General features: G+C 38.8%; 1 protein-coding gene across 2 annotated transcripts in view; it reads left to right on the forward strand.

Moving 5' to 3' along the window:
* Positions 1-12,969, forward strand: part of Ca-beta (Calcium channel protein beta subunit) — a 440,977-nt gene that overhangs the window by 105,174 nt on the left and 322,834 nt on the right. The window lies entirely within an intron of this gene.

The raw sequence follows: 12,969 nt of genomic DNA on the forward strand, positions 1-12,969 counted from the left end.
CACCCGAGCACATGCGACACGGTCCCTCCGTATTTCCTCGTCGTCCCCTTGCAAACATAAGACCGGTTTGAGCGACAAAAGAATCCGTGTGAACTGGGACTTTGATATTTCGCTGTGCTGATTTGGTGAGCTGGTGTGGTTGCTGTTGTTGTTTTTTTTTTGGTTATCGTTTATTTCGTGCCCGTTACTTTTAGTTATATATGTATTTTTGTTGTATTTTGATATTCGCAGCCGCTATATATCTTAGTTTTATATTTTGGCGGCCGTTTTTTATATTATAGTTTCTTTTTTGTATGTTTTATGTATATATATTTTTTGCTGGAATTATCGCTCTTTTTGTACATACACATGTATGTATATTTATGTATAATATGTTTCGCTCTACACTTTTAAGGATGTTTGTATGTATACATGTGTATATACCTATTTCTCAACTGCACAGCACTTTTATATAGTTCCCGAACTTTTCTGATAACTTTTCTCTTTAAGGGGTTACATCCACTTGCAAGATCGAAAAAACTCGAACTTTTGTGAATTTTTTGCAGCGGTATTTTTTATTACAACTAAAAAAAAAATGTATATGAAGAGAATTTAATGTACTTTTGAAATCAGCGATTAATTAAAATATTGGATCGCTTTGTTCCTATAGCCGAACTCCAGGGGGCATCCAGAAAAATGTGTCTGGCGGGGATTAAGATATTTCGGACTCAAATTATCTGAAACCAAACACCAATGAAATTTAGTATTATGATAGATAAATACAGGTAATGATCGAAGGAATAGGGAAATTTTTGTTTTGTGAGAAAATGGCGGCTTACCAAACAAAAAAATCATTTTTTGTGAGAAAGTTTACAATTTAAAGTGGCTTAAAAAATCGAGATTATTGTCAAAAATGTTATTCATTCAATCATTACCCGAGATATATATATAAGAATGTCGTGTAAAAATTTCAAGCCGATCGGTTCCGTCGTTTCAGAGAAATTTTCTTCACCGAGTCTGAAAACAGCGTTTCGAGAAAAACGATTTCAAAGTTTTGGGAGCCCATTACACTGAGTTGTCTTACAAATACGTTCATATCTCCAAAACTATTTGTCAGATCATTTTGAAATTTCCGAAGAATATCCTCCAATACATGTACATTTGATTTTTTGAAAATTACAAGTTGATATAAATAATTATCCCTTGATGGTTTTTGCGCTTATTATATTTTTTAATTCGTTCACTTTTATGTTGGTTACATCTGTATGTATAAGTCACAGTACAATGATTATTGAATATTAGTTTTTTTGGCCTCTGGTTCTCGGTCAGTTCGTTTAGATAGTTGGGTGGTGTAGACTTGTGGTGTGTAACGTTCTGTGTGTGTAGGTGTGGGAACGAGTATGTAATGATGGTGTATGGTTGTGTGTATTAATGTGTGCTGTACTGGGATTGCGCTAGTGTGGTGCATTAACGTTCAGTGTCGTGCTTTAAGTAGGAGGCGTTACTCATCTAGCCACTTTAATTAAATAAATTTAAATAAACACAACCTTCGAAATCACAAATCTTTCGTAATATTGCATTCTATCAATCTTGTCATCGATCAGGCAGCTGCACCTACTTTTTTTTATACCCTGAACAGGGTATGTTAAGTTTGCCACGAAGTTTGTAACACCCAGAAGGAAACGTCGGAGACCCTATAAAATATATATATAAATGATCAGCATGATGAGCTGAGTTGATTTAGCCATGTCCGTCTGTCTGTCTGTCCGTCTGTCCGTCCGTCTGTATATATACAAATTACTCCCTCAGTTTTTAAGCTATCGATCTGAAATTTTGCACCTGTCCTTTTCTCGCAAAGAAGCTGCTCATTTGTCGGAACGACCGATATCGGACCACTCTAGCATATAGCTGCCATACAAACTGAACAATCGGAATCAAGTGTTTGTATGGGAAACTCTTTCATTTGACGAGGAATCTTCACGAAATTAGACACGAGTTCTTGCTTAAGGCAACAAATTATTCTCCGCAGAAATTGGTCAGATCAGATTACTACATATATCATATAGCTGCCATACAAATTGAACGTTCGGAATCAAGTTCATGTAAGGGGCCTTTGTATTGGTGAAGGGTATTATAGCTTCGGTGCAACCGAAGTTAACGTTTTTCTTGTTTTTTTATTATTTTACCTTACATAGTGGATGAATTAACACGTACAGCTGTCTGCGTTCAGTGTAGTGTTTGTTTTGGTAAAAGTGTAAACTGAATGTTTGTTGTAATATTTTGTGTTGAGTGATAGTTTAACTTTTATAAAATCATTAAAACGAATAAAAATGTAAGTATCCTCACTTTATTTTTATATATATTGAGAGCAATTTAATTTTTGCCTAAATTACATAGAAGTAATTGCCTATTTACATTAAGTGTACGTGGCCGCACGGTATATAATTGGAGTACGTCTCTGCGTACGTGAGAGTGAAAGACATATTACGTAAACGGAGCATACAAACACGTGTTCCATACTATTTGTAACTAACTTTCATAGATCTAACTTTTATTCAATAGATTTCACAATGTCAAAAATCTCTGCAAAGAAAACTCCACACAAGCTGGAGCACAGTACACGTGATAGAGGCGAATACTTCTTTACCGATTCATTGAGAGTGAGAGAATGAAAGAGAGGGAGTTGTATTGTACATATTACAGGGATAATCGAAATAATAAGATGTGGTATACAAATTAAATATATAATTTCTTTCTTCAATTTGTACATTATATTCAGTCGAAATAGGTATAGGTATATCGAAAATTATGACTTTATGGTAAATGAAGTTTGAAATATACATATGCTCGTGATTCTAAATAGTGTAGATTTCTGAATAATAGAGCATCAATCGTTGTTTCTGATTGAATCATGACAATTTTCCGGTCGTTATTCGTATTTGAATCGAATTTTTCCGAACCTAAAATATACTTAAAGCCACCACCAAGACTCAATGGTATGCGATCATCACCCCTACCAGGGAGAAAAGCATCGCCATGGGTGTACATAACCAACGAACTGTGTATGATAACATCTTTCGCATTCTATATTCCCGACAACACTCAGCTGGTTTTTTATTTCTGCATTATCACAATAATCAGTAAATTATTCGTATACTGCATTTTCAACGAGATGTTGTGAGTTCATAAAACTTCTGGTTTTTATTAGCAAAAAACTGAATCAGATACGACTTGACATCATCATCATTATTAAAATTTTTACCATTCAAGGAGTTTTGTAAAGACCGAAACAAAATGTAATACGATGGCGCAAGGTCAGTACTGTATGGTGGATGTGGCAAAACATCCCAACCAAGCTCCAATAATTTTTGCCGAGTGACCAAGGATGTGTGTGGCCTTGCATTGTCATGATAGAATACAACACCTTTTAGATTTATCAATTCGGGCCGCTTTTCTTCAACTGATTGTTTAATTTCGTTAGTTGTTCAATGTAGACAACAGAATTGATCCTTCGGTTGGGTAGTAAGAGTTCAAGGTTGACAATTCCTTTATAATCCCAACAAACTGATAACAAAACCTTCTTTTGATGAATACCAGCTTTTGATGTTGTTTGAGCTGGTTCACCTGGCCTGCTTCACGATATTTTCCGCTCGATATTGTTGTAAAATTATAAATAATTATAGATAATTTTCATAACGTTTCTTTAGCAAATCGCAGCTGTTAATGCGTTGCGTTAAATGCGTTTCTTTTAGTTCGTGAGGAACCCATGTATCGAGTTTTTGAACACGCCAAGTTGTTTTAATTGATTTTTAATACATGTATGTGATACCTAAAGCTTCTCTGGACGACCAGAGCGTTTTTCATCCTTGAGTGAAAAATCACCAGAACGACATTTGACAAACCAATTTTGACATTGCCGTTCTTTTCTGGCTTCGTCGCCATAAACAGCACATAACTTTTTGTGAGCTTGCGATGCGTTTTTTCCTTTGCGAAAATAAAAAAGCAAAATATGACGAATATGTTCCTTTTGATGGCGGCGAGGTGAACTTTACGAGGTGGTTACAGTGGTCCGGTAGCCTGAAGCAAAGATTGACGGAGAGCTCTTTGCAGAAAACCCCCCTCCAACTTTCCCTCCTAGCTTCGACCCATCCGTGAAAAAGCTCACCGCGCCATTGGGTTACCCTGTCAAATAGTTCTTCCGACACAATCCAGCACTTCTTGTCGATTTCTTGTAATAAACGTTGGCGTGCTTCCCTTATTACACACCAGTAACTTAGTGCTTAGTAGGTATTTAAAGAGACACTCACCTCAGTCATTGACATCTGTGCTGCCCCAGACTGTGTGATGCGCGTTTGAGTCGCATCCAAGTATAGTCATGCACTTGGATGCCTCGCTATCCCGTATCACCACTTTCAACATCAGAGGTGGCACCAGCACTTCCTCGTATGGCATATAGCACGACACCAGCCGGTAACTGCTTGTGCCCGTTTCCCAGCTTACTGCTGCTTTGTCGTTGTTGCTGTTATTATGTAATATAAACAAAGGTCAAGGTTTTTCTTTGTCATTATGCAGGCTCTGATTTTATCTTCACAATTAGCCATAAATAACTTATAGCTCAGTGTCCTTAGTCCGCAAATACGCCCTCCATTAACCCATGCCTCCTAACTGAGGACAAATTCATTCTGTTCTATTGGCACGCGGTTAATTAGGGCTGTTGAAGCTAGTTTGCTGTGATGAAGATTAATTTGTAGAAGACGCATTAACTATTGTTATATATGCGTCTACTTGAGAGTCGCTTAAAAGCTCTCTCTCAGTATACAAGTTTGAGAGTCTGGCAGCAAGCTCAGACCCGGAAGAAGAACACTCACCTTGCTTTATACTTTCCGCGTCGCTCGAGGAGTCTATAGGATCTTCCTTCACTTCGCATATCTCTTTCTCCAATGTCAGATGGTCTGCAGCATCGGCGTCCGACTTCTGAGGGCATTATCCTCACTTTCGTGAACCCGTAATTTATCTCCTCGCCATTTTTCGCCTGCGGTTCGACGGGGTCTTTCGTTAAAAACAGCAGAACCTGCATCGTGGCCCTTTTGGTCTCCACGCCAGATTCTGCTGCTCTATCCTCAAATGTCTTAACGTACTTCCAACCTTCCGTGGGTAGGCTCGGGTTGCAGGCTCTTATGAGCTGCATAATCTGATCCGGCTGTGATGGTGTAGCAGGGATCCATATCCCTGCCCTTGGTCCGGATGGTTTGTTCTTTTTGTACACTGCTACCAATGTTGATCCGGGTATACCTCTCCCACCTTGGCTATAGCAGCTTTGTATAGAGCGACCGATCTTTCGTCGTCACAAGCAATCATTTTGATCTGGCCCTGGTACCAGCCGGCATCTGTGCATAACGGTGGCGGACTCGGATTGCTTAGTAGCACTTCCAGCGCCACATTTGTCAGCGCAGCCCGCACCCATTTCCATTGGGCTCTAGGGATTCTTCCTTCGGGATCTCCCTCATCCAGAACGCCAATGACAATTCGGTTCCGGGCCACTTCTGCAAATGATTTTGCAGGCGTTACGCCCTTTGTTTTCGGCCTCTTGGCTGACGGTTTAGCCTCTTCAGCTGACCTATGTCGCTTGGCTGCCTTTACCGGCGGCTCCAGCTTGAAATTGGGTATGACTGCTCTCGCGCAGTCAATCGATGCTTGGAGCTCCTTCGTTAACTCCTCTTTCGTTGGCGGCTTTAACTGTTGTCCTTATCTAGGAACCGGGACTGAGCAGCGACGGTATCTCTGGTTTAAGGGGAAACGAACTTTTTTTTTTCTTTTACCTAATTTCAGCAACGAAGTTGTCGTCACTGCTAGGATGGATGACAATGCTGGAGAACTCTGGCTTGTCTCGGCCGGGCGCAAAGGAGCCGCAGTCTTAATAGGCTCGGATGCCAAATCAACGCAAGAAGTGAGTCACTTTTTGATTTTATTTGTAGTGTAGACCTTTCTATATTACTACCCTACCTTTGTGACAGCTAGCAGGGCGAAAGTCCTTGACATTACGCGAACCTCTAGGGAAGCTGCTCCCTTGATTTCGGAATGGAGGGTTCTAGACGACCATTCCTTCTCCGATCATAAATATATTGGTTTCAGCTTGAATGCCTCGAGCCCGGAACTCAAAAGCTATAGAAATTTCAGGAATACCAACTGAGTCCTGTAGTGCAGTAAGCTTCGATCAGCTCTTCCAACCGCATCCGACAGGGATTCGATCCTATCGGCGGATGCGATTAATGAACTCGTCGATGCTTTCAGCTCTGTTAGTAGAACTACTCTTGTAAGCTCCTGTCCTCTAAGAACTCAGAAAAGCAACGGGAAACCCCTTGGTGGACTCCGGAGCTAATGGAGATCAAATCTTCGAGCAGTAGACTTTCCGACAAAGCCCGTAAAAGACGCTCTAGTGACGACCGTGCGTCGTACAAGGCTGGACGGGCCATTTATCAGTCCGAGTTGAAGAAAGCTAAGAGAGCCTCGTGGAGAGCCCTCTGCGGTAGTGTAGAGGGCTGTCATGAGTCCTCACGGTTCAGGCGCTTTCTTCCGAAAAATCCCACTCCATTGGGGTATCTGAGAAATGTCGATCGTCACCTTACCTGGCTGTTGAAATCTGTCAAGCCCTTCAAGTCCCCGGAGCCTGATGGCATTATACTGAAGCAACTACAGCGCACAGTCAAGATGTCATACAGCTGGCTGGCGCCCCTTTACGCGAACTCTGTTAGATTGGGCCGGTAAAGGCTCTCAAGTCGGTGCCAAAGATTTCAGATATCTATGTTCGTTTCTGTTGAAAAGGTTGGAGAGACTTATGGATCTGTACATTAGCAGCAGAATACCGAGGGATAAACTGTTACGAGCGCAGCATGCCCATATCAAAGGCAGGTCGGTCGACACTGCTTTGCATGATGTAGTGTCATGGATGGAGATAGCTCTCAAGCACAAAAATTTGCTGTGGGCACCTTTCTCGACATCGAGGGGGCCTTCAATAACGTGCGGCCGGAGGCAGTGGTTAAAGCTCTCGAAAAGTTTGAGGTGGAATCGAACCTCAAGCACTTCATTTTTAGTCTTCTTTGCGACAGAACTGTCGTAGCGGAGCGGTGTGGCGCAAAGTCAACCAGAAAAGTTAATAGGGGAACTCCGCAGGGGGGTACTCTCCCCACTGCCCTGAATCATGGTGGTAAACGACCTACTTATGGAACTCGAGCAGCAGCCTATGCTGATGATATGGTTCTTATGGTTAAGGAAAAATTCCTAAAAACCGTTTACGAGCTCACCGAAGGATACCTAAGCGTGGTGTTTAGCTGGCCGAATAGAAGCAGCCTAGCCGTGAACCTAATTAAACTGAAATGGTTTTGTATACTAGAAGATATAAGATCCCAAATGTGCCTCTCCCCTCTTTCGGGGGTTCTTCAACCTGTTGTTAAAGTGAAATTCCTAGGAGGAGAGACTTAAGAAGGCATCGGTCGCCTTATATTGCTGCAAAGGGGCTATTAATTTAATTTAATGCTATTTTAAACATTATGATGGGGTCCGAACAAGGACACGCCGAAATTCTTTCCTTGTTTAGCTGCATTCCAGAAATTAGATCACTGCGTCACTGAGGTCACTCGAGGCGGCTCTTTCTCTGCTCATATTACGACGAGGGAGATGTGAACGGAAGAAGCCGCTGGAGAAGACGAAATGTTGGAGGGGTGTTTTCTGCAAGGAGCTCTCCGTAAATCTTAGTTTCAGGCATCCGGACCACTGTAGTGTTTTTCAGGTGGAAGTGGCTGCTATCAAGAAGGCGCTAAAAGTAAATAGCATCTAGAAAGAGCATCTGGCTACTTCAACATCAGGCTCGTTTGGATGCCTGGTCACGGCGAAATCGCAGGAAACTGCAAAGCTGATAAGCTAGCCACGGGCGGCACCCTTGCCTCGCTCACATCGGAATGGGATCGACTTGGATCTCCTTTAACGTCTTGCGTTCTAGCTTTAGAACAATAGACCTCGCGAGCACTCAGCAGACGCTGGTCGACGACCAACTCCTCTGCAACCGCGAGATCCTTCTGGACAAGAGTGGATCGCGGGAGGTCGGGGGAACTTCTCGCCCTGAGCAATATGCATCTCGCCGCTATGGTAGGAGTTCTCACTGGACAGTGTTCAATGGGTACTCATGCGGCACGGCTTAGAATACTATCCGATGCTAGTTGCCAAAGTTGTATGGAGGAGGGTGAGGTGGAAACATCCCGGCAGTTTCTCCTCCACTGTCCGGCTTTCGCTAGGCTGAGACTGAAACATCTCGGCAATCACACTTTCGGCGGTCCTGAAATACTTAGCCGCACAAAGCGCTTTGTCGACTTGTAAGGGTCTTTTAATCCAGCTTATAGGAGTTTTTAGGTACCACAACGGACCGGCGTTTTAAGCTGTCCAAGTAAGATCCTTCTTGGGATCGGCCTCCTAACTCAACCTAACCTAACATACCCCCTTGCGATAGTGCCGCACCCATTGCAACATTAGTTCGTCGGTAGTTAATATAAATATTTTTGAATAATCAGGCTGCGTTAGTTCCATTTCTAAAGCCAAGTGTTGCTTGAATATAGAAGTATTGAATGCAGAAATTCCTTTTTCTTTTAGAGTTATTTCGAATTTCTTTGATTTATTTTTAAAATTCCTACCGTTTTCTCCCTATAGGTATTTTGTGTTTGTCTATCGCAGCGTAGTCCTTAACGAACTTGATATAAAAAATCACTCAGTTCCCGTAAACTTTCTGGTATTGAGTAGTTCAAAATTAATTTTATTTTATTTGGATCTATTTTGATAACATTTTTGGCTACTAAATAACCAAAAAACTCTATCTCTTACTCCAAAAATTGAAATTTTTTTAATGATGTTTTCATATTAACGTTTCTTAAAATTTTTGCGATTGTTTACAAATGTATTAGGTGTTGTGTAATGTCCTTCGAAAAAATTATTATATCATCCATACCGACATGACATATTTCCCAATATGTTCGCGTAATATGTCATCCAATGCATCCTCTGAAAAATTCTAGGAGCATTTTCGAAAATTCATATTTCCTGTTTCGATATAATTTTCTGTCATTAAAATATGATGAAACCCTGATTCTAGACCAATACTAGACAAATATTTTGCTTTTCCCAAATTGGGCAGTATTAGGTTAATATCTGGTTTAATTAAGTTCAGAAATTCTGCGCTCATTTATTTTTTTATAATCCAATTATCATCCTAAGTTTCGATGAACAATCGTCATTTTTACACTTTTTTGGTACTACCCATATTTGTGAATTATAACGACTCTTACTAGGCCTTATGATATTTTTATTAATCAAAAACAATTAATTTTCCACATTAACAAATGAGTTTCCAGATTAAGGATATGGATATTGTCGGCTCCATATAGGATTCTCATTTTTCATTCTTATTTCTGATTTTACATTCGTCATGAATAAAAAGCTTTTATTATTGTTTGCATGCGTTTGTGCAATATTTATTTAAATATTTATTTTGAGTTTGGATAATTCTTCATTCTGGTTTCATTGTTTGTACTTTCGAAATTCTTTACCGGAAATAATCATCTAGTGATATTTTCGACCCTTTTTCGCTGAATAGTTCTCATTTATGTTGCCTATAAATTCATCGACTAGTTTTGTGCAAACTGCATATTCCTTAAATTTCTTATTTATGTCGATATTTCTTTTGTGTGGTGGTATGGAAACTACTTGTTCCTTAATATTTATGTGTTTATTAATGCCCAAATTTCTCTCGTCTGTTTTTGGAATTTGTGTATTCCTGCGTGAAAGCTTTGTGTTATTTTGTTACAATTTTCTCATTTTTGCCGCAATTCCCTTCGGATCGGTTTATGGAAACTTTATGTTCCTTATTATTATTATTATTTTGATTTTTGAAAAATATATTCATACTTTTGATTCCATTTTCGATACTGTTTTTTCCCATATAATAAATTTTCCTATTGGGCACACTGATTTGCCTCTTAATTTTTTGAAGGAAATTATATCCCAAAACTGATTCTTCACCTTCCATTTCTAAGAAGATTGCTTCGACTTCAAATTTGGTTATTACATAATAAAATTTATTAACATGGTAGAACAACCATTTACCATTTTAACACGTTTGTAAAGCGTATACCCATGGCTTAATGTAGCAAGCGGTTGCTCCCGAATCGACAAGAGCTTTATATTCCTGTTTAGTTTTGAGTCGTAAAGTTTGATATAGTTAGGTCCTCCCCTCATACTTAAGAAAAGGCTATTATTCATGTGATTTAATTTTCGAGGACGGAAGCTGTAATTGCTTCTTCGTGGCCGCTTCACTCCATGACTGGCCTAAACTTGTGTACCATTATTTCCTTGTGGCTTATGGGCTTGAGCAATTGTATAAGCCATAGGTGGTCCAATATTTGTAACCATTATTTTGTTGTTGCTTAGGATTGTATGTCCTCCTATAATTTCTAGACATAGATGGATCGATGTCCATAGGTTCTGGTTTTCGTATATTATTTCTCTATCACCACAACCAGAACAATAAGAAAATATAAAAGTAATTTAATAATAATTTCTTTGTTTCTTCTGATATAAATATGTATGTATATGACTATGTAAGATTAATGTAATAAAAGATGTATGTATATGGTTTAATAAATTTAGAGTCTATTAAAAACAATTATAATGCAAAATATTTATTAGGAATGTATATTATTTAAAAACTAAAGCAAATTATTAAATGCCAAAATTGACTATAAATATTATTTTTAAAATTAAAATATTGAATTAGAGTCTTATCAATTTTGCATGCATTCATTTATATCAATAAATATGATTGCATATAAAAGTAAAAAAATATATGCCAAAAGGCTAACATTAGGCTGTAATATCAATGCAAACTTCTGAGCATAAACTTCATTCAATGCTCAGCTCTGTTCATGGCCATTGTTAAAATGTCTCCTTCCGATCTAGCTGTGATGAAATCCACTCATAAAATCTTGTTAGGTTTTGACAATTCACACACTGGTCCGCATTTGAACCTTCTCTATTATATACGTTCTCTGCAATACAATAATCACAATATAATAACTTCTTATATTTAATACTAGGGCTACTCCCCATTTACAAAAGTTTTTTAAATTATATAACTTACATTACTTCTGACGTTGCCTCTCCTGTTTGCTGTTGTTTTGATTGCCTCCGTCAGTACGAAAAATTGTCCATTGTTTGTTGGTTTTTTTCCTTTAAGTTGTTGTACAAAATTTATTCACTCGTGCAATTTTATCAATTTTAAAGATTAAGAGAACTTTATTCAATGATGCCGCTGCTTTATTGTTGTTTGCTTTTTCTTTAAGTTGTTTATTCACTCATGTAATTTTATTAATTTCAAAGTTGAAGGAAACTCGTCCTGGCATAAAAATAGGTTTTAATTATTCACTCGATACCAAGGTTTTTACCACTTTGAAAAGTTTCTCGGAGCTTCTTGTTGGGCGCCTATTAGCATCGTCGTCGAGAAGATATTAAAAAAATAAATTATTTAACCCCTAACGCGCGGATTAGAAACGAAACGACTTATTCCGTTTAAATATTAGATCAAAATAAACAACTATTTATAAACTTAACATAATTCTATTCACAAAAATGCTAATTCAGTATTTGGTTTAATATTTACTATTGTTTACATTTTGTAGGTGGTCTGAGCTGAATGGAAAAGCATATCAGTTACTTAAATAAGCAAAGATGCTTATTAAGATTTTAATAATGAGGCTGTATGATTGCTAAGTGCAAAGATACAGTTTTGTTTATAATTCGGGTAAAACAACTGTGTGAAGGCTATTGGTAACTTTTATGTCAATATTTGACAGATGGTCGTCGTCTATGTGTTCAGCGTTTCATTCGTCCGCTTACCTTCTATCGTTTATGTTTTGAACACAAAGACAACTTCGCGATAGCGAATTTTCTTATAGGCAAATGTCCTCTTGAAGCCAGCTTTCATTAAAATTTAAATATTTTGTTCAAATTGAAAATTTTGATCGATTTATTATTTATTATTAGGAATGGTTTTTATTTAGCGACAGCGACTACTGCAATCGTGCTCTCGGGAAGTCATGCTGCTGTGTTCATGTTAATATTTGACAGCTGGTGTCGCTTGTCGTCGTTTATGAGTTCAGCGTTTGAACCGAACGACTCCGAAGTGATGTATGTATGGGCCAATGTGCAGCTAGAAGCCGTACACGTATCAAAATGTATGTATGTCGGAGAGTGAGCGCATAACAACAACACATGCATTGCAACAATTTGTTTATGGCTGCACGCACACATGTAGCTGCTCCCAGCAAACAGCAAAAAGTGACTGACTAGATGAGTTACGCCACCCCCTCCATGCACGCCACTGAGCATCAACACACCACATCAACACAATACACAAGAAGACTCCATCCAATAACACACACCCCACATACACATCACACCACATCAACACAATCCACAAGAAGACTCCATCCAATAACACACACCCCACATACACATCACATCACACAACAATTCTACACAACCCAACACTCAAAACGGACTAGCACAGGACCAGAGGTCCCTTTTCGTTCGCATGATGCGAGCCGTCAAGATCACGCCGACCGCAGCAACTTTTCGCCCGAATTTTATTTACAATTTTTAACACTTTCTGTATTTTTTTTAATAAACGGAGGGGATACTGCCGGGCGATCTTAATGACATAATTCATGGTCCTTCGAGCCATAGTGAGAGGCACTATGGACTAAAAAAACTTTACAAACGAAAAAAAAAACAAATATAACAAATGATAAAAGAGTGCTATGCAGTGGAATAACACATATATAAACATACAAAAAAAAAGAGAAAAAAAAATATATGCATATATAACAAGTGACTGAACAGTGCAGTGCAGTGGAGTGACAAACATCTACACATAGAAAACAAAGCCCAAAA

The sequence above is a fragment of the Bactrocera oleae genome, chromosome 3, assembly GCF_042242935.1.
Source record: "Bactrocera oleae isolate idBacOlea1 chromosome 3, idBacOlea1, whole genome shotgun sequence".
Classification (NCBI taxonomy): domain Eukaryota; kingdom Metazoa; phylum Arthropoda; class Insecta; order Diptera; family Tephritidae; genus Bactrocera; species Bactrocera oleae.